At 36.5% G+C, this 22,105-nt stretch overlaps 1 protein-coding gene and 2 long non-coding RNA genes across 11 annotated transcripts in view; 2 read left to right on the top strand and 1 right to left on the bottom strand.

The window, feature by feature from the left end:
* Positions 1–22,105, top strand: part of FGF12 (fibroblast growth factor 12) — a 584,819-nt gene that overhangs the window by 420,177 nt on the left and 142,537 nt on the right. The window lies entirely within an intron of this gene.
* Positions 1–22,105, bottom strand: part of LOC118148013 (uncharacterized) — a 47,795-nt gene that overhangs the window by 17,471 nt on the left and 8,219 nt on the right. The window contains exons 2-6 of one of the 2 annotated variants that reach the window (XR_013527217.1): positions 20,316–20,366; positions 19,445–19,504; positions 15,920–16,037; positions 14,263–14,363; positions 3,741–4,143 (exon numbers count right to left, since the gene is read on the bottom strand). This is a non-coding gene — a long non-coding RNA (uncharacterized LOC118148013). Of the gene's footprint in view, positions 1–3,740; positions 4,144–14,262; positions 14,364–15,919; positions 16,038–19,444; positions 19,505–20,315; positions 20,367–22,105 lie in introns of those variants that run through there. The other variant, XR_013527216.1, reaches the window with a different exon arrangement.
* Positions 614–22,105, top strand: part of LOC128929706 (uncharacterized) — a 40,661-nt gene continuing 19,169 nt past the window's right edge. Inside the window, exon 1 of the long non-coding RNA XR_008476696.2 lies at positions 614–21,470. This is a non-coding gene — a long non-coding RNA (uncharacterized LOC128929706). The remainder of the gene's footprint in view (positions 21,471–22,105) is intronic.

The raw sequence follows: 22,105 nt of genomic DNA, 5'->3' as shown, positions 1-22,105 counted from the left end.
AGTGCCATAAGAGAGAGAAGCAGAGTTATGGAAACATTATATATTTTACATCTTCACATAAAATTTTAATTTTTCAGTAGCTCCCATGAATTTCCTTGATTTGTATTTGTATTATCTTTGCATTTTGACTCATTATATGTATAATCCAAGAATAAGATGTTTAATTTCTAAAAGTTTACGTGCTACTTATTGAAATGCTTTTTCCTCATTGTTTATATGCTTATGGGATTTCCACAAACTTTCTTAGTTATTTCAGTGAAAAGATCTTCTTGCCATTGTCTGAAGACCTTAACTAATCTGATTGGTAGCATGCTGCAAAAATAATTTTTAAATGCTAATTTTTCACATGACATGTGGAAAAGTAATGCAAAATGGATCAGACCTAAATGGAAAAGCAGCCAAAAATGGGTCAGAGACCTAAAACCATAAAACATGGAAGAAAGCATAGGAGTAAATCTTCATGGCCTTGGAGTAAGCAGTGATTTCATGGCTATAACATCTAAAGCACAACAAACAGAAGATAAAAATAGTTAAGTTGGATTTCATCATAATTAAAAAATTTTGTGCTTCAAAGGACACAATCAAGAAGTGAAAAATCAATCCACAGAATGGGAGGAAATGTTGAAAACCACATATCTGATAAGAAACTTGTATCTAGAATAGGTAAAAAACTCTTACAACTCAATAATAAAAAGTCAGATAACCTAATAAAAAGTATGCAACAGACCTGAAAACAGATGGATGGATGGATAGATAATAGATAGTCAATAGCAAAGTGAAATGATACCCAACACCGTTAGTCATCAAGGAAATGCAAATTAAAATCACAAGGAGATACCACCTCCCACCCGCTGCAAAGGCTATATTAAAAAAGACAGATAATAATGCATGTAGGTGAGAAATTGGAACTCTTATAAGCTGCTAGTGAGAATGTAAAATGGTGCAGGCATTTTGTAAGACCGTCTGGCAGTTTCTCAAAAGATTAAACATAGACTTATTATATGACCCAGCGGTTCCACTGCTAGGTGTGTACCCCCCAAAATTTACAACATATGTCGACACAAAAAACTCTTGTACATGCATACCCATAGTAGCATTATTCATAACAGCCTAAAAGTAGAAACAATTCAGATGTCCATCAACTGATGAATGGGTAAAGTTTGGTATAATTATACAATGGAATGTTATTTGTAAATAAAAAGAGTAAAGTACTGATACATGCTACAATAAAGATGAAGCACGGAAGGACTATGTGATGTGAAAGAAGCCAGGTGCAAAAGACATACTTTATCATTTTATTTGTATAAAATATCCAGAAAAAGCAACTCTTGAGACAAAGTAGTTGTGTAGTGCTGAATGGGGAGAGGTTCAGGGCTAAAGGGTGTGAGGTTGCTTTGTGAGGTGAAAATATTCTAAAATTAATTGGGGTGATGGTTTTACAACTCTTTGAATGTATTAAATACCATTGAATTGTACACTTCGAATGATATGGGAACTGTATGATATGGGAACTATGGCTTAGTAAGTTCTGTTATTTAGAAAGATAATTTGTCCAAAAAAAGCTAAAATATCAATTTAATTATTATTTACTTGAGGTTAAAAAGGAAATAAAATGATTGTTCTTTATGTATTCAATACACATTAATTGAATTACATTTTTATTTGTTTAAAGTAACTCAGAGGCATGAATTTCTTCACAATTGGAGAGGTGAGAACATTTTAACTCTGGTGTTGGATCAAAAAAGTGGAAAAAGTCATGGAAACTGAGTGGAATCCATGTTTCAATTGTGAAGCTGTGTCTTACAACTGTAAACACAATGATTTTGACCACAAAATACTACTATGCAAGAAGAGTTTTCCTGATAAGGTCAATATTTCCTAGGACTGGTATTTAACTTTACTTACTGAGCTCGGGCTTCCAAATTATTATTGTCAGCACTTAAAAAATTTATGCATATCTTTTAGTGTGTTGGTACATTTGGATAGATATTAAATTGCAAAATATCTTTTTGCTTTCTCTCCTTAGTCAATGTAAAAAATGTATTGTGAGTCATAATATTTTGTACCTTAAAATGACACCTTTGAGTTATTTAATGAAAAACAGATACAGAAATATATGTGTCCATTTAGCAATACACATTTTGGTGCCTTGCATCAGAGAGAACATTACTTCCTGTTAAGTATTTGGAAATTTCAATTCATGGTGCAGTTTTAAATATAAATATTTTAAGCAGGCTTTAACTGAAGTTTGAAGCCCACTAGAATCATTATAAAAAGATACATAAAGATATGCTTTCTATAATTAAATATTTATCCTGAGTTTATATATTTTATGATAAATCACGTAATAATTATCTCTAAGATAGCAAAATAGCACACGGTTGAGGAGCAACATGTGTCTTCCACTCTCAGTTTAGTTTGTTTCACCTTGTTCATCGTTAGACATAATAAGTACATCTAAAGTCCCTATAGATGTCTATTTTGTGAAGTGTGACTCTCGATCCAAGTTGTATCTCTTGGCATTGTGACAGTTACATTACCAACACTTTTTTGTGTTTATTACGCCATTCTTATGTCTGTTACTCAAGGTCAGTGGCTGGGTTAATCAATATTACTTTCACTCATTGAATCAGATGAGATTTTATGCTCAATAATTTACCATTTTAAATATTCTGTATCTAGTTCACCTTGTGTAGTTTACTTCAGGCCGTCTCTTAAAAAAAGAAGAAAAAAGAATAAATGAAGAAGTACTCTAAAATAAATACTGGGAAGTACAGAGTTTTAAGGAAGGTGAAAGATTTTCAACATAATTTAGCCTAGAATAACATTTTCTGATGGGTTCCCTCTAGATCTATTTAGTCTCTGCTTGATCACCTTGAGGCCTGTGGGGAGATGCAACCCCCAAAAATGTCTTGTGCTGTGTTCCAACAGTTTGGTATAGTGTAAAGAACAGTGTTTGGAAGCAGACATACTGAGTCATAACTTCACTTTTGCTTCTGGTTGTTTGGGTGATTACTTAATCCTTCTGAGTCCTTCCTTATCATTTATTTTTGTTTTTATTAATTTTTTTCAGAGGTGGGGGGCTTTCTCTGTTGCAGCCTCGAACTCCCAGGCTCAAGCAATCTTCCTGCCTCAGCCTCCTGAGTAATTGGTACTATGGGCCTGTGACCCCATGCCTGACATCATTGTTGAATTGGATTATTCTATCTAGCTTTTAAGTTTGGTGGAAGAGTTTTGAATAATAAAATATGTTCAGATCAATAATTAACACCTAATAAATATAGTTCTTTCTTCCTACCCTCTATAAATGTCAAAACACTTGGCAGGATGAAAAATATCTCAGTGTAGTGTGTATGCTTTGCATGCAAAAAAATTCTTATTCACCTATTTTGATTAAGTGAAAATGAAGTGATTCTTTTCCTTTTGTTCATCCTTCCTGTTAGCTTCTGTATTACCTCTGTTCTCTGTTCTCTTTTTTCTCTCAAATCCCCAGTCTTGCCAGCTCGGGACGAGTGACTGTGTTTTTGCCCCCACTATTTTGTATTTCATCGTCTTAAAGGTGACTAGACACTTATTGTATCTAAAACCTTCAATGAATTGTAGGAACTTATATATAAAATCCAAAATTCTTTGGTTGGCCTTCTAAGTTAACAGTTTGACCCCAGTATAACTCTCTGGCTTCATCTCCATTTTCATTATTTTTATGACATGTTTTCCTTTCTTTCAGTCATTTCATATATCTCAACCTTCCCTGCACTCAGTGCTAATGTCTTTTCCTGTCATTGTTATTTATCAATGTCCTGTTTCTTCTTTGAGAACCAGTATACCTCCACCATGAAATCCTCCTTGTGCTTCCTGTTGAAACTGAAGTAGCCTTTCCTTATCTTCCATAGATTTTTCTTGTATCTCTCTCCCATCTTAGGTTGAATTTGTACTTTTGTCTCCAGAACTGAATCATCAGCATCTTGAAGGCAAAGCCTGTGTCTGATTTATCCTCTATTTCCCATCTACCAGTTTCCTGCAAACTCTCTCACCCCATCACCCACCAAACAATAAACAATACCTCCACGGAGATGACGGAGTTGTCTCTTGCCACCGTTTCTTCAAATATATGGAAAAGCTTTGTGTCCTCACTGTAGTCACCTAGGAAACCATAGCAGACTGGATATTTGGGAATTTAATCTTAATGAGACTGACACAAGCTATGGTTTCTGCTTTGGTTTTCCCTGGATGGTGTAAATCAAAGAAGCAGCCTTTCTTTCCATTAGTGTCTGTATTGTGCTTTTCATTTTATTCCCTTCCTTTGCACTCTACCTATTATTTGTTATAGTCTATTTGGCATGTGTATGGTTACATCTTTGCTTAAAAATGATGTGATAGCCAGAAATGGAGTTGTTCCTACATGATAAATTGAGAGTGATTCTTTAATTTACAGAAAGCAAGTAATATTTCTATAAAAGAGATACAATATTTAAATTGTATTTTATATTTTACATTGTGTATTTATAAAGCATGTTTGTACTTACTGTTTTATTGGAAAGGTAAGTGGGTGCAGACCTTGAACTAATTTTTCAATGCTTACTTTAAGACAATTTCTGTTGCATAATTCTAGAATATTTAACATTCACATAATTTAATTTTTAAAAACAACTTATCTTTCCCTGATCCAATGCTCCATCAAGTAAAATAGATTGCTTTAAACCATAATAGATTAATGGTTTAAAGGATCTTATTTGGTTTGGACTTTTCTTTGATATTTAAAATTTTAAATATTGTTTGATATTTTGTTTGTTTTGCCATTAGATCTGCGAATGTCACTTGCCCTCCAATGCGGTTTAACATCCTATACGTTTTCAGTGCTCTAGTGATATCTGAGGTTAAATGTGATTGGGACAGTTGCAAATTGGATTCTGGTAATTTCAGCATCTACTTGTATGTTCTTTTAATGTCTGGTTTTTCATGTGGATATTGTTGGAGAGTAGTTTTCATTCTTAAAAGTTTCTAATGGTCTCTGCTAATTTATCATCTCAACAGTGATTTTTTTCATTATTATTATAATTTAAAATATAAATATGGAGCATGGAGCAGTAGATTATTGTAGCAAAAATTCACTTCTTTAGATTCCTAAAGTGTGTTTCTTGGTCCTTATTCTCAAATCTATATTTACGAACAGACTATATTTTTGGTGTCTTATTCTTCACGAAATGAAGTCCTTACTATCTAAGATATATTGTGTGAAAATTTAAAATGGAGTTGTACAGCCTAAGTTTCAGATGAAAAATGCAGAGGGAAGTAATTGGCCACCTTCCAAACTCTTCTGAGAGACTGATCCAGTAGTCCAAAATGGGAAATGACGTTTCAGAAAAAGCATTCCCCAAAGAAGCATGATTCATCTTGCGTGGCAGTAAATATAACTCTTTGAGCACTGTTATTTATTTGACCACTCCGCTGGGGTCCAGGCTTGCTTATCTCTGCAAATCAGCCTCTTGGTAAACTCTTAAAGGCCAGTCTCAGTGCTTCCCCTAACAATAAACTGTTGTTGTTGTTTGGTTTGTTTTTAAAAAAAATTCTGCCTGTAGAATTGAGATATCTTCCAAATATGACTGTTCTCTCTCTGCTATCTAGCATTGTGCCCACTCTAGCTTCATTTTTTTTTTAACTTCCAGTTGATAAAAACGATCATAGAGGTTGGCTAAACGAAATCAGTGGCTTTTTTCCCCTAATATTCATCACAATTAGAATCCATTCGTTGCTGCTATCTCCAGTATTAGGGCTATATTACCTAAAGCATACACTGGAAGGTGATGATAAGGATCGTTTCTATTTATTGTGCCTTTTTTTAGTCCTAGTTTTACAATCTGGCATCATAGAAAATATATGTTAATTACTTAACACATGCTTGGCACGTGGTTAATGTTCTAAAGCTGCTGGTTGTTGTCATGATTAAATGAATTTTTCTGTCTCTATCTCCATTTTATTTCTTATCTAATCATTACCCATATCCATGTCTAGCTACATATTTGTCTTTCATCAGATAAAATGATGCCTAAGACGCAGTAAGGGATGTAAAACTTTGCAAAAATTATTGTTATTTTTCATATAACACATTTTCAACTATTTGTTGATCACATTTAAATACTATATGATGTGTGATTATAGTTTCCATGAGAATATTGACCAAATCTAATTTTTAACAGGTACTTTTCTCTTTTTAAGGACATAAATATTTTTAAATAAATAAATGAACAAGTAAACAATAATATTATTAAATTTTGGAAGTGGAAGGAAACATAAATTATTGGGTTCAACCCCTTTTTATCAGATTAGAAAGTTGAAATGGATAGCCTGGACTTTTAAAATCCTTTCGTTATCCAGAGATCACTCTCATTTATATTACCTCTTCCAAAATGTTGTGTTGTGTAATCTGAGTGAGCAATATTTTATTGGTTTCTGTCCTGGGTAAGCCCTTGATGACAAACCATTGTTGACTCTCTGGGGCCACCAGAAGACCATTCATGGTCAGTATACATAGGTCAGCAATACAGGTTGAGAACTAGAATTCATTCATTTGCCCCTTAGAAATATATGTTCAGAAACTCTCGTTAAGTTACCAAGGCTGATTTTGAACTCCTGGCCTCAAGAGATCCTCCTGCTTCAGCCTCCCAAAACTCTGAGATTACAAGTTTAAGCCACCATGCCCAGCTTCTTTGACCATGTTTCTGATAGTCATTATGATGCAACCCAGAAAAATGATGCCGCTTCTTGTTTTCTTAGAGTATTCCATCATTGGAAAATCATATCCTCCAACTCACCTAAATTGGGGGTTAAGGCATGTTTTTATATATACCTGGTTGCAGTAGAGGGAATTAGTGGCTTAGAACTTCCATAATGGATGGATTTGTGTAAGAATTTCCAACTTACATTTTCCCCAAACATATAATTGAGATCATATAAACAATATGTATTCAGAAAAGGTATGTGTGTTATTGTGTACATTTTTAAAATTTATGTTTGAGAAATTTTCATATTTGTAATCACAAACATGAAAACTTTTTCCAAAAAAACAGAAAACCCAGAGAGATGTATCAAACAGTGTCACTACTGCTTTATTAGAAATATAGTATGTTTCTCAAGGGAAGTAGGTTCACTAATATCAGTGTCAGACACAAAGACTAAGCCTTTTAACTCCAGATCTAGGAGTCTCTTCACAGTGTTTCATAAGATATATATATACTTATTTGTTTCTAAGCCTCCTTTTCCTCCTATATTTGAAAAGTGAATGTTCTCTCATGTGCAGGAATTTAGAATTTCTATTTAGAACTTTTATTTCTTGGTTTATCTTTCACTGGAGACCAGAATATTGGCTGGGGTGTGTGTCTGGAAGAGTGACGTTGGTGATTTAAGGACGTGAGAGCTGGGGACTTGGACAAACTGACGTGTAGAATCTGGCTGGGAGGCAGAGAAGGAGTGGGAGGTATAAAGAGAAAGGCCAGCTCAACATGTATTTCTGGGAAGAAGAGTAAAACACAAACAAAGATATTATAGCTCTGTTTAAAAATTTGTTTCTTTTATTTTACATCTAGCTTTTTGAATTTGTATGAAAATTAAGCCTGTTAAAATTCCATTTATTTTGACACCCTGTAGTGGCATCAGTCTTCCTAAGGACTAAGAGGTGATGTCCAAGAGTGGCAATGAGAAACAGCGTTATACTTTATCTGAAAAGTGGTCTAAGACTTGTATTGAAAGAAGTCAAACATCCTTGAGATAGCTGCCCATGCATTTAAAACAATTTAGTTTCCTTCCTTCTGTTTATATCTTTTCTTTCTCCTTCCCTCCTTCCCCTCTTTTCTTTCTCTGTTTATCTCTTGTTTTTCTTCCATTCCCAAGGCCCTCCTTTTCTTTTTTGATTTTGGTAGTGTTTCTTTAATAGACATCTGTTAAGCATGAACTGCTGTGTACAAAGTGAGTTAGATGCTTTGGGTGCCTGTACTATAAACCATCATATAAAACTTCTGCTCTCAAAGGAGCTTATAGTACAGCAAGAAAGGTAAACAGCACAAAAATTAAGACATTCAAAGTGGGATCTACTAAAGTTATGAGGATGGGATAAGCATTATGAAACAGAGAGGATATTTAAAAATTTTAGCTTAAAAGTGTAGTTCGTGTCAGTAAGTCTTACTGATTTGGGTTCAGGAATACTGGCCATTGTGATTTGTTCTAAACTGTATAACAGATTCATCTATAATAACATGCAAAGTATGGTATATGTGATAATTATATGATACCTTTTAATGTTAATATTAAATATTAATGCAACCAAGTGGAGTTGAGTGAGAATTGAGAAACTGACTATTGTAAATTCTTTAAAAGAGTTTCCTGTTCTCTCTTTTCAATGCAGGAGAGCATATTGGTAATAAGATAAAAAGTAGATACTTTATATAAACAGGCCTATAAGGAACTATATGCTTGGCAGCACTACTTAATCAAATATACCATGGACCATCCCAAATTTTTAGTTATGTGTACAGCAGGAGAATGGTAATTTCATGGAATGAAGAGGTCATCAGCAGGAGACAGCAAAAGCAGTGTTCAAAGCCCAACAGAGGAAGTAGATGTCTTGGGAATAACCTCTAGCATGCATGAATGTGTTTAAAAAAAATTTGTAGAGAGTTCAGAGAATTTTATGCAAGATCCGCTGGATACATGTGTTTTGGGTTCTATAGCATATTGCTTTGGGGGTCACTTAGCAGGAATAAGAACTCTCTCCAATTTATTAGCCCCTCAAGTTCTCACACCATTAACTGATGGAATGATAATAATTGTTAGTTAACATTTTTGAGTGCTTACTACATATTTGAACTTTATGAGTGTAATCATCCAGTCTTCACAGCAAGTTCCTGAATCATGTCCTAGCATTCTTTTTCTTGGGCAGGTGAGGAAATAAAGGTGAAATGGCTTACTGGAGATAACTCAGATGGGAGCTGAAGCTATTAGCTATATTAAATACTGTTTCTCTAATAGTAAGAAAACGTCAGTTAATATTGATTTACATGATGCTTGGCAGTTTCAAAGGGCTTTGATATCTGCAATATTTTGTGATTAACACAGCACTGCTGCAAGGTATGTTAGGTCAGACAATGTATCTATCTTATTTTAAGAGATAAAAAAATTAAAACTCAGGGAAACTATCATGCCAAAGAACATATGAGCATTAAGTGAGAAAACTAATAGTCACCTTCAGGTCTCTTTACTCTAAAATCTAAGCATAATCCACCACAGTCTGATACCAGTTCATAATTTAAACACACAGACCTCTAATTTTAGGCAAATTTCCAATCATGCTGTTGAAATTCTAATAGTCTCTGGTGCATGGGAATGTAAATTTCAGTCTCTTAGCAATTATCTTATATACTATACAGTCTTCACTGGAGTTGCCAGATAAATGAGATGTCATTGCACTTAACAGCAAGGATCACTGCTGCTGGCTTTTGATTGGCTCCATCTGTTGCTAGGAGGAGTTGCTATCTCTCAGCAGCTGCCAACCAAGCAGACACTTCTGAGTGGAGCTGAGTTTAGGTTGACAGTACGTAGAAAAGGAACGTGTCTTAACCTGGCAAGGACATTCTTCACGTCGATGTTTTTGTCTTCTAGTGTGACAAAATGTCTGATTTTGATGCATTTCCTTGCTTTTTGTGGAGCCCATTTCTGTTTTTTTTTCTCATACTTAAATTTGTTTAATGGCTGACAGACCATATTTATGCACCTTACAGAAGAATAAGTAAATTGCAATTAACATATGAAATGCAGAATTTGGTTCCAGCTCTATTGAAAAAGTGATATGTTGTTTGATTAAAAAAATAAAGACTGCTTTTTCTAAATAAGGATTCTGGGCACACCTCATTTTCCTAGCAATTACAAAAGAGATTTAAAAATGTTCCCTTTAGGATTTTGATAAAAGAATGAGAATTGTCTGATTTGGATGGCTTCCCATGTTTAAAATCCTGTTTATCTGCAATGTTACTGAAATAGATGCTGGGGAAGGAAAAGAATTATGTTCATGCTTCCCTTCTTGCCTTTACTGATCATAGTCTGTCTGCCTGGAATGTTCTTCACCTTGTTTAACTAACTCCTCTTCACTCCTTAAGATCAGGCTTAAACACAAGACTTGTGATAAAACTTTCCACGTGTATCTCTCCCATTAACACTTCCTTCCTTCTTAGTGTCCTTACAGTTCTTCCTTTGTATGTCTAGGTTGATACTTAGAGCAGCTAACTCTTTTTTTTTTATTGCATTTTAGGTTTTGGGGTACATGTGCAGAAAATGCAAGACATTTGCATGGGTACACACATGGCAGTGTGTTTTGCTGCCTTCCTCCCCTTCACCCACATTTGGCATTTCTCCCCAGGCTATCCCTCCCCAGCTCTCCCCCCCAGATGTCCCTCCCCTCTTCCCCCCAATAGACCCCAGTGTTTGGTACTCCCTTCCCTGTGTCCATGTGTTCTCATTTTTCATCACCCACCTATGAGTGAGAATATGCGATATTTCATTTTCTGTTCTTGTGTCAGTTTGCTGAGAATGATGTTCTCCAGATTCATCCATGTCCCTACAAAGGACACGAACTCATCATTTCTGATTGCTGCATAATATTTCATGGTGTATATGTGCCACATTTTCCCAATCCAGTCTATCATCATGGGCATTTAGGTTGGTTTCAGGTCTTTGCTATTGTAAACAGTGCTGCAATGAACATTCGTGTGCATGTGTCCTTATAGTAGAACAACTTATAGTCCTTTGGATATATACCCAGTAATGGGACTGCTGGGTCAATTGGAATTTCTATTTCTAAGGCCTTGAGGAATCGCCACACTGTCTTCCACAATAGTTGAACTAATTTACACTCCCAAGAACAGTGTAAAAGTATTCCTTTTTCTCCACATCCTCTCCAGCATCTGTTGTCTCCAGATTTTTTTAATGATCACCATTCTAACTGGCGTGAGATGGTATCTCAATGTGGTTTTGATTTGCATCTCTCTAATGACCAGTGATGATGAGCATTTTTTCATATGTTTGTTGGCCTCATGTATGTCTTCTTTTGTAAAGTGTCTGTTCATATCCTTTGCCCATTTTTGAATGGGCTTGTTTTTTTCCTGTAAATCTGTTTGAGTTCTTTGTAAATTCTGGATATCAGCCCTTTGTCAGATGGGTAGACTGCAAAAATTTTTTCCCATTCTGTTGGTTGCCAATTCACTCTAGTGACTGTTTCTTTTGCCGTGCAGAAGCTGTGGAGTTTGATTAGGTCCCATTTATCTATTTTGGCTTTTGTTGCCAATGCTTTTGGTGTTTTGTTCATGAAGTCCTTGCCTACTCCTATGTCCTGGATGGTTTTGCCTAGATTTTCTTCTAGGGTTTTTATGGTGCCAGGTCTTATGTTTAAGTCTTTAATCCATCTGGAGTTACTTTTGGTGTAAGGTGTCAGGAAGGGGTCCAGTTTCTGCTTTCTGCACATGGCTAGCCAGTTTTCCCAACACCATTTATTAAACAGGGAACTCTTTATGCTCACTATTTTCTACATGGCCCCTTCCATTTTGAGCCCATTGAATGTCTAAAGTGCAAGGACCACGTTTTAGGTACTTTGGAATTTCTAGCACCTAGTCCTGTGCCTAGCCTCAAGAAACACCCCTCCTTAAAGCCCCAACATCAACCTCTAGACATTTAGTGAATTAGTATGTGCGTATTATGGTATGTTAATCTCCTTAATCTCTGAACAGCTCAATTCAGGCTCAGGTTTATCAAAAGTGACACTTAAAAGGGGGAGAAATCCCACCTCAACAACAAAATTTTAATTATATGTCTGATCTCTTAAATATGTTGACTGCCTCCAATCATATACAAACACAGATGTATTTGAGCATTTTCTAATGACAGTCTAAAAAATGGAGCACAGTCTGTTTAACCTGGAAGGAACTTCACAAAGTCAGTTGCCTACAAGCTCTATGACAGATGTGAAAGGAAGGCTCCCAGAGGAGACCTGACCTGCCTAAGGCCACCCAGAGGGCTGGTGGCTCTACTTCAACACCTAGCAGGCATTCTATTTGATTTTTTTCTGCCTCTCACTCGATTGTTCTGCAGAGGAAGTGTTGTGCTCACTTGTATATGCTCCATAGCACCGTCTTAGTTGTACATGTTGGATTCTCAGTAAATACTGAAATGAAATAGGGCTTCTCTTTTTCTTTTCATCATATTATTTTCATTGCAAAAGGTATAAAAGAGAAAAGATAGCTCTGATTTGGAGAATAAATGAAAGAAGAGGTGGTTCCTCAGCCTCTAGTCATACCAAGGATTAGAAGGTAAAAGTTTGCCTCTTTCTCCTTATTTCCCTGCTCCCTTACTTACCTGACTTCTACCCCTATACTCTCTTTTCTTCTTCTCAAGGTGGAGAATCTACCCAATTTCTACAGTGTGTTGAAGAGTATAATAATTCCAAATACTAAGCAGCAGTACCCTCTTTTCCTACATGCTCCTCGCTCCATCTGGAGCACCCTCCCTCTACTCTGCCTGGCCAATTTGTGCTCATCTTTGGGCCAGAGCTTCAATTTCACTGGCTACCAAACTGTAAATGCCTTTGTTGCCACCATACTCTTTCCCCCCATAGAGCTTATCATAATTTTTGTGTGTTCTTACTCACTCAATTAATGCCTGTCTCTCCGAGTCCACTGTAAGTTTAACAAGGTCAAAGACCATTTCTGTTGTTTCTATACCATTGGATATCTGTCATCTAGCATGTGGTACCTGGTACATAATAAGTGCTCAATACATTTTTACATTTACTTTAATTGAGTAACTAAACAATAATTAGTAGTTCTTGGCTATTTCTGCTAAGTGACTATTTAGTGGGTCCCTGTTTCTTTTAAGACCCTACTTGCAAGATAAAGAGAGCATTCAGGTTTCTCCCTGATGCTTGTCTTGGAATAATTTCTCCATGCCCAATGATTAATTAATCTTTATCTAGTCCTAATCTGTTCCCTTCCTGATATTGCAAACTCCCTTCTATTGCCTGTTTTTTTTTTTTTTTTTTTCACAATAATATTTTAGGTCCATGTTCCTTTGGACTTTCAGTACCTCACTGTATTTTCCTTATGGAAAGTGACCTCTCTACTCTACTTTCTCCCATGCATTTGCTATGCTTGCACATTAACTGATTTCTGGACAACCTTTAGGGAATTTTGTTTTTCTTTGAGATGGAATCTCACTCTGTCACTCAGGCTGGAGTGCAGTGTGCGATCTTGGCTCCCTCCCAGGTTCAAGCAATTGTCATGTCTCAAACTCCCAATTAATTGGAATAACAGGCATGTGCCACCACACCTAGCAAATTTTTGTATTTTTTAGCAGAGATGGGGTTTCGCCATGTTGGCAAGGGTGGTCTCAAGCTCTTAGTTGCGAGTGTGCAGCCCATCCTTGGCTTCCCAAAGTGCTGGGATTACAGATGTGAGCCACTGCGTTAGGTCAGCCTTAAGGGATTCTTAATGGTTTTGTGTCATGGATCACCTTGGCATTTTTGTGAAGCCTATGGATTCCATTTTCAGAATAATACTTTTAAATTTATAAAAATAGAAACTATATGAGATTTCAGAAAAATGGATTATAGTTATTTACAACTCTTGACTCTTACTTCTCATGACTGCCCCTAAGAAAGACCTGACTTGACCAAAATTGGCACCTACCACACTGCCCCCAGGCTCTGGCCCCAGGCAGTTGGAAGGTAATAGATTGGTTATCCAGGATTATAATGTTGGTCTGTCTCTGTTTAAGCTAAAAATTAAGGAAAACTGTTAGATCCCTTCTGGACAGCCACATTCTTAAGTTTTATATAGCCTTTAATAATCAGCCTTAATGACAGATATGTCCAGCAAATATCCAAATTGGTTTTAAAGTCAGTTGCACCATCATTTACTGATATTTAAAGTAGATCATTATAATTTAATAAGTACTACTGGTGGCTAACTCTGGGAGGAGGGCTGCCAGGTGACAGAGTAGGTGAGACTTTCCAACCCTGGACGCCTGGCAAGTGCTATTTAGCAACAATACCATTGTCCTCCTGAGCATGCCCTAGGGGTGGCAGAGGGGATTGCCTGTGTTCCCCTAGGTTTTGCCGGAGTTTCTGTTGGCTTTTGTGGGAGATGAACACAATCCATAGAGAAAACAGAACCCAGTGGGACAGGTGGAGCAATGCACACAGGGAAGAAAAATAAAATGCATAAATACCTGAGGCAGCTTTGTAATTTCAATACGGAAATGAAGTCCTTCTAATGAAGAAATATCTAACAGAATCATTGTATCTTGCAAAGACTATCTTAGGCTGCGATCTGGAAGACATGAGTTTAATTACTGGCTCAGTGTTTTGTGCCTTACTCATTGCACAGAGAGCACATCGACAACTTCATGTGACATTCCAGTGGTTCTCATAGTCTGGAGTCACTCCTCTTCCCTTCAAGCAGTAAACTCATCAGGGAATATTTAATTAACAAGAATTTCTGGAGCATTTTTAGTGTATCGGCACCGTTAAAACATTCTTTTGGAAACCACATCATATCCTGCATAATGCCTAGAGCAAAATTAAGCATAAAATATGTATTTGAGGAGTTTCTGTAGACTTATTACATGTTTCCATATAAGTAATTATGGTGTACTGTGTCATAGAAGTCTTTCAGCCTGTTATTCAAAAGAGACCTACAATTTCTCATTTTTAAAATACAATATACATTAGGAGAGGAAACAGTCTGAGGAATATTTCAGACATATGAAAGAATAAGTCATGTCCTCAAACACTATAGAAGTACGCATTTACATACAACCAATTTGTATGGTAATCACAGGCCAATCTCATCCAGAATTTCTCAGCAACACAAATCAAGTTTGAATTTACAGAGTGTAGTCAAAAGTGATATAATTTCAGCTACAAATTTCTCCAAATTGGTGGGAGCAGGAAAGCTATTTCTACTTCTTGGCCTTCCCTCAATCTGAGACATTCTTCTCCAATTTCTTCTGCCTATCAAAATCATGCAAAACCCAAGTAAAACTACATCTTTTGTGAAGTATTATATTGACTCCTCACTGATACAGTTTGAATATTTGTCCTGTCTAAAATCACACGTTGAAATTTGATCCCCAGTGTTGGAGGTGGGACCTGGTGGGAGGTGTTTGGGTCATGAGAGCACATCCTTTATGAATGGGTTGGTGTCATTCTTGAGGAATTGAATGAGTTCTCACTCTTAGTTCCCATGAGATCTGTCTGTTAAAAAGAATCTGGCATGTCCTCTTGCTCCCCCTCTCACCAGGTGATATGCAGACTCCACGTCCCACGTCCCCTTCCGCCATGACCAAAAGTTTCCTGAGGCCTCACCAGAAGCAGAGGCTGGTGCCATGTTTCTTGTAGAACCATCAGTAAAATAAACCTCTTTTTTTTTTCCTTTGAGACAGAGACTTGCTTGTCACCCAGACTGGATGGAGTGCAATGGCATGGTTTCAGCTCACTGCAGCCTCCACCTCCTGGGTTCAAGTGATTCTCCTGCCTCAGCCTGCCGAGCAGCTGGGATTACAGGCATGCACCACACCTGGCTAATTTTTATATTTTTAGTAGAAATGGAGTTTCACCATGTTGGCCAGGCTGGTCTGGAACTCCTCACCTCAAGTGATCTATCTACCTCGGCCTCCCAAAGTGCTAGGATATTACAGGCATGAGCCACTGTGCCTGGCCAAAATAAAACTCTTTTTAAAATTAATTACCCAGCCTCAGAAATTCCTTTATAGCAACACAAAATGGACTAAGACACTCACCAAATAGAAATATTTCTTCCTTCTTTTGTGTTTCTACCCTACTGCTCTTCTACATTGTTTTTAATCATCCTTATTTTTCACTTACCTATCTATCTGTAGTTAATTATAAACTCCGTGAGATCAAGGGACAGATGACATTTTTCTCCTCTTCTTGCTAAATAATCCAGTGCTTTGCAGATAGCAGTTCAACAAATGATGATTGTCTGATTAAATGAATGAACAAATGAATACATGAGTTAATGAAGCTGAGAGAACCTTAGTTTTATTCAGTATAGATATTTGGGATGACTACTGATTGCTGTGTGCCATGCGCTGTGTTCAGTCTTGGGTATACAGTGGTGAACTTGTGCTTACCACAACAGCATGAATGGTCTAATATTTTAACAACAGTTACAAATGCTTTCTCAATGTTAAAGAATATATATTCAGAAATGCAGACATTTTACCATTTTTGAGAATGTATGGAAAAATCTGTGGCTCTTAAAAACTGAACACACATTGGAGTACAGAAGGGAGCTTTCAAGAAATATAGTGAGCATAAAGAAAGCTGTGGGTTTAGCTATCAGCGCCTAAAAAGTATTAAACATGTCAACCATGTCAAAACAGCACTGCTAACTCTGGAGATGTTAGAGATTCTATTTCAGCTCAAAACAGTATTACTTTTTGATCTTATCCAAACCATTTCTCGCTTAAAATCCTCAGTTTTATAATCAAGTATTCATTCCCCTGACAAATGAGTATTCTGTGGATTAATTATTGTAAAGCACTTTGCAAATGAAAGGCCTCTATAAATTCTAAGTGGTATTGTTATGTTGTGGGTGATGTGCCAGTGAAATATTGACAAAAGCCCTTATTTACTAAAGCCTGCATTGATGTATTAAACCCTTGCTGTAGAACAGTGCCTTTGGGAGTCTTATATATTCTTTTCTTTAGATATGTGAATTGGCAATTAAAAATAATTATATTGCAGTAGTCTGTCATGCCAGTCCAGAAATCTGCATTGAACAACATAGGATGCAGTCTTTAAGTTCCAATTACCAAACAGTATCCTTTTCTCTTCCTTTTTCAAACAAAGTATTGCATGTGAACCAGTCTAGCAAACCTGGAGACTTTTTAAATTTTTAAAATTTTTGCTTCATAGCATATTTGCAGAAAAGTGAATGAATCAGTCTTGTTTGTGGGCTAGGACTCAAATTGTGAGAAATTCTAGCCAAATAGGTTTCTCCCTCTGTATTAACTTTTTGAAACAGGCATACCTATATATTGACCCTAGTACTTTGATTGTTCTTGACATGTGTTGGTAAAAGGGATAGTAAAGGGTGAGCAATAACCATGCTGTGCCAAAAAGAAGTCTAGATAATGAAACTTGAATAAAGCAATTTGAAAGAAGTTAGGTTCTCATTTGGGAGCACTTTGCTGACTAGCTGGATTTTATTCCATTTGTGAACTTGCATGTAAGCCTCTCTTCTCTGAGTTTGGACTGAAATGTGTTCAGGCATCATGTTATCAGTGCAAATGACAGAAGAGAGTTAGACTGCACAACCTAAGTACTCCACATGTTTTCTTCTGAAATCTAAAGTTTGGCCCTTAAGAGTATTTTATTTCTAAATTTAACAATATCAAGTTTGCAGGACATTTCTTGAGGGATTGTGAGAGTTTCATAGAGACTTATAGATTACTGATGAGCAGTAAACTTGTAAAGAGCAATCTTTGATTTCTTCTGAAGCTCTAATAATGTTCTTTGTAAAGAACTATAGAATATGTAAAGATGATAAATATTAATATGTTTTCAGATGTTGTATTTTCTTATTTAATCAGACAACTTTTAAAGATTTGGTTTACAAATAAAACAAGGCTGGGCATGATGTCTCACACATGTAATCCCACCACTTTTAGAGACCAAGGCAGGAGTATCACTTGAGCTCAGGAATTCGAGACCAGCCTGGGCAACATGGCAAAACCAGAACTTTACAAAAAATATGAAAATAAGCTGAGCATGATGGTGTATGCCTGTGGTCCCAGTTACTGGGAAGGCTGAGGTGGGAGGACCACTTGAGCCTGGGAGGTCAAGGCTGCAGTGAGCCGTGATAGTGCCACTGCACTCCAGTCTGGGTGACAGAATGAGACCGTGTCTCAAAAATAAATAAATAAGATAAAATACATTGTAGGCCAGGCGTGGTGGCTCAGACCTGTAATCCCAGCACTTTGGGAGGCCAACTCAGGAGGATTGCTTGAGGTCAGGAATTTAAGACCAGCCTGGGCAACATGGAGAAACCCTGTCTCCACCAAAAAAAAAAAAAGGAAACAAAAAAAATTAGCTGCTGTGGTGGTGTGCACCTGTGGTTCCAGCTACTTGGGAGACTGAGGTGGGAGGATTGCTTGAGCCTGGAAGATGGAGTTTTCAGTGAGCTGTGATCCTGCCACTGCACTCCACCCTGGGCAAGAGAGCAAGACTCTGTCTCAAAAAATAATAATAATAATAATAATAATAATAAATTAATTATTTGTGTCGCAGTTTCAAAATCAGAGTTGTATTGGAATCACTGTCAAAAATTCAAGTGTTTGTGATAAAAATAGTCCATACCAACTTGATTTTGACAAATATTTCAGGGAAGAGATTATGTGATTTTATATGAGATTCACTATTCTTTAAAGAGAAAGTCTAGATTTATGTTTAAGATAGTCTATCAGAACAATCATTCTAGATTAATATATTTTGATATTGCTTCCTGTTGAAACATTTTATTAGTATTTCTGCTGTGATTATATTAAGCTCTTATTCACTGGATAGAAAATTAGGAGAGAAATATAGACATTAATTTGATATCTCCACACTTGGATATTCTGTCTTTGAATTCTTCTTAAATATAAAACATTATTTTGAGGCTTTATATGTGTTGTATAATTATCTAGGAGAGGTGGCATCTGAAGTCCATACTGCTATGGGCAGTGACTCTACTGGGATGGGCATGAGGTGATCCCTGGTATATAATTAGTGCCAGCGGCATGATGGCATAGTAGTGTAAATATCTTCAAAATTAACATGCTGTTTTGTAGTGGATAGACAAGTGAACTGGGAGTGAGGAAATCCAATTACTACTTCCAGTCCTGCCATTGACCCACACCAACAAGTACTGTGCCTTGCCAGAAGGCTCTAGGCAGTTCTCTTAGACAGGTCTCTTTCTGTAAGCCAGAGAGAGTAGGAGGTGGGAGGTAACTGAATGCTATGACTGAATGCTAGTAAGAGAATGAGGCAAGATTCATACTGTTTCTTCTCCATCACTCTGAGTCTTAAAACCTCATTTTTTTTTTTGTCACTAGAAACAATATGTTTATATCTGCATAGAACCTCTGTCTTTGATTGGTAGGATAATTGCTAGAGTCCATTGGTATTATTCTAAGATAGGGTCTGAAGGCCAAAATTCTAAGAGTTTGTGTCTCAAGAAACCAAACCTTTTGATGACTTCCTAGTTTTATTTGCTAAAGAGAGCTCTCTTAATGGTAAACAATATATCTTTATAGAAAGATATTATTTTTTTTCTGAAAGTAGTTACCTAGTCTAATTAGGGTTTATTTACCTCTATCAATTTAGAAGATTACTGTTGCTTACCTTTTATTTTATGTTATAGTTGCAACATTTTTCTCTATCACCCAAAATATGTTAGAAGATCTGGAAGAAAGGAAAGAAAGCAAAAACAGCATTTTAAACTTTAAAAACACAAACTGTGATATCTTTCTATACAATCTCATGTACTTTACTTGTAAGTGTAGCAGTTATTCTGCTTTTATACGATCCAATAGCTGTGCTTCACCAACCTAGGTTGTTTCGATTCTTTGCCTAAGGAGACAGGAAGCTACACTTAAAAAGGAGAAAAAGAAAAGAGTGATAGTGGTGACAAGAAACAGTACTATGACCAGAATGTTTGGTCATATGTTGAAATCCTAACTCCTAAGGTGGTAGTTTTAGGAAATGGGGCCTTTGGGAGGAGATTAAGTCAGAAGGGCTCTCATGAACGGCATAAGTGTTCTTATAAAAGAGACCCTGGAGAGCTAGTTAGCCCCTTCCTCCAAGTAAGCCGTCAGTGAAATGGTGTGTTAGTCTGTTTCACGCTGCTGATAAAGACATACCTGAGACTGGGAAGGAAAAAAAAGGTTTAATAGACTCACAGTTCCGCGTGGCTGGGCAGGCCTCATGATCATGATGGAAGGCAATGAGGAACAAGTCCCGTTTTAAAGGGATGGCAGCAGGCAAAGAGAGAACAAGAGAGAAGCAAAAGCGGAAACCCTGTATAAAATCATCAGCTCTCATGAGATATATTCAGTACTATGAGAACAGTATGGGAGAAACCACCCCCATGATTCAATTATCTCCTACCAGTTCCTACAACTTGTGTGAATTATGGGAGTAAAATTCAAGATGAGATTTGGGTAGGGACAGAGACAGCAGACATCATCTATTAACCAGAAGAACAAGCACTTACCAGACACTAAATCTGCCATCACCTGGATATTCAACTTCCCAGCCTCTGGATCTGTAAGAAATATATTTATAGTGTTATAGTCTGGTACAGCCACCCAAACAGATGAAGATAAGCAAGAACTAGGAGAAACAACCCTGAATCAAAAGAATCTTGACCTCGTGATCCTCCTGCCTCGGCCTCCCAAAGTGCTGGGATTACAGGCATGAGCCACTGCACATTGTGAAATTATTATTATTTGCCTTCCTATGTCTACTAAAATGACATTAAATTGTCATGTCCCAAGCAATTCTCCCACCTCAGCTTCCTGAGTAGCTGGAACCACAGGTGTGCATCACTACACCTAGCTAATTTTGTTTATTTTTTATGGAGACGTGATCTCACTATGCTGCCCAGGTTGGTCTCAAACTCCTGGGCTCAAGTGATCCTTCTGCCTTGGCCTCTCAAAGTGTGGGGATTACAAGTATGAGCTGCCTTGCCTGGCCTGTAGTGATTCTTTTTTAAAAAGTGACATCTGTAAGATTCTTAAACTGTTATGTCCACAGAATAATTAATAAATTAAAAGTGTTTTATAAAAATATATACCCATATATCAGATATTCTTATTATCCAGGAAGCTGTCCTACTCAATGGTAGTAACTCACCAGATGATAATAAGAAAAGCAGTTTATTCATGCACGAATACATGTACAGTCCATGAGCTGGAGACATGACAATTTAATGTTTAATAGACAAGGAATAGTGACATTGTATATGTAGATAGATAAATAACTACACACATATATGCAGAGGTAAGAAATACACACATGTAAAGATGTTTTTAGATGTATATGTGTATATACATGTATGTTATATACATTTTTTATATGTTTACTTTTTTTTGACATAAATAACTTTATAGCTTACCAGACCAGAATTGATTCTGACTCCTACATTGTTATTAACAAGGATACAACCTTCATGTAACTGGGTAGGGTGTACGTTTTAACTTTAATACAATATAATTTAAAAACTTGTCTTTTCTGTGTAGCAAGTGGAATTTTGCAGCTAGTTACATGAAGAAGTGAGTATGATGAAGACCTGGGAACTTGAGAGGTGAAGTCCTGGCCCTGCTACTCATTGGCAGCACAGCTTGGGCAAATGAATACTCTGTGTCAGGTAGTATGCTATGTGTTTCACATGCTTTATCTTACTTAATCATTAGCCCATGTAGATGCTGCAAATACTGATAAAACATATTAGCGGCATATTTACATAGAAGCTGAATTTCTGAGAGGAAATTCATCTGGAGTTGCATTGCTAATAAATGGCACGCGAAAGGGGTGGGCTTAGCTGGCTTCAGTAGGCTTGCCATTAACCACTGCAACTAGGAATTGTACCCTATAGACAGATATAACTCCTACAAGTTCCCCTTCTTCACTACTTCATGGAAAACTCCTACACCTTTATCTGAAGCCATGATTTAAGTGTTACTTAGAGATATGATCAGTAGGCAGTGTAGAGCAGCCAAATCTTTTTTCAATTATTGTTATTTTTAATTGAGAAATCCTAATTGTACACATTTATGGGGTACAGACTGTTGTTTTGATATGTATGTACAAAGTGGAATGATTAAGTCAAGCTAATTAACATAGTTATCATCTCCCTTATAATTTCCTGTGGTAAGAAATTTGAAATTTACTATCTTAGTAATTTTACATTACACAATATATTATTATTGATTATAATCACCCTGCTATGCAATAGATATCGGAACTTATTCCTCTCGTCTAACTAAAACTAAAACTTTGTAC

The sequence above is a fragment of the Callithrix jacchus genome, chromosome 15 (genome assembly GCF_049354715.1).
Source record: "Callithrix jacchus isolate 240 chromosome 15, calJac240_pri, whole genome shotgun sequence".
In the NCBI taxonomy this organism is placed as follows: Eukaryota; Metazoa; Chordata; class Mammalia; order Primates; family Cebidae; genus Callithrix; species Callithrix jacchus.
Note: the sequence above shows the minus strand (reverse complement) of the source record. Positions and strands in the feature narration are given on the sequence as shown.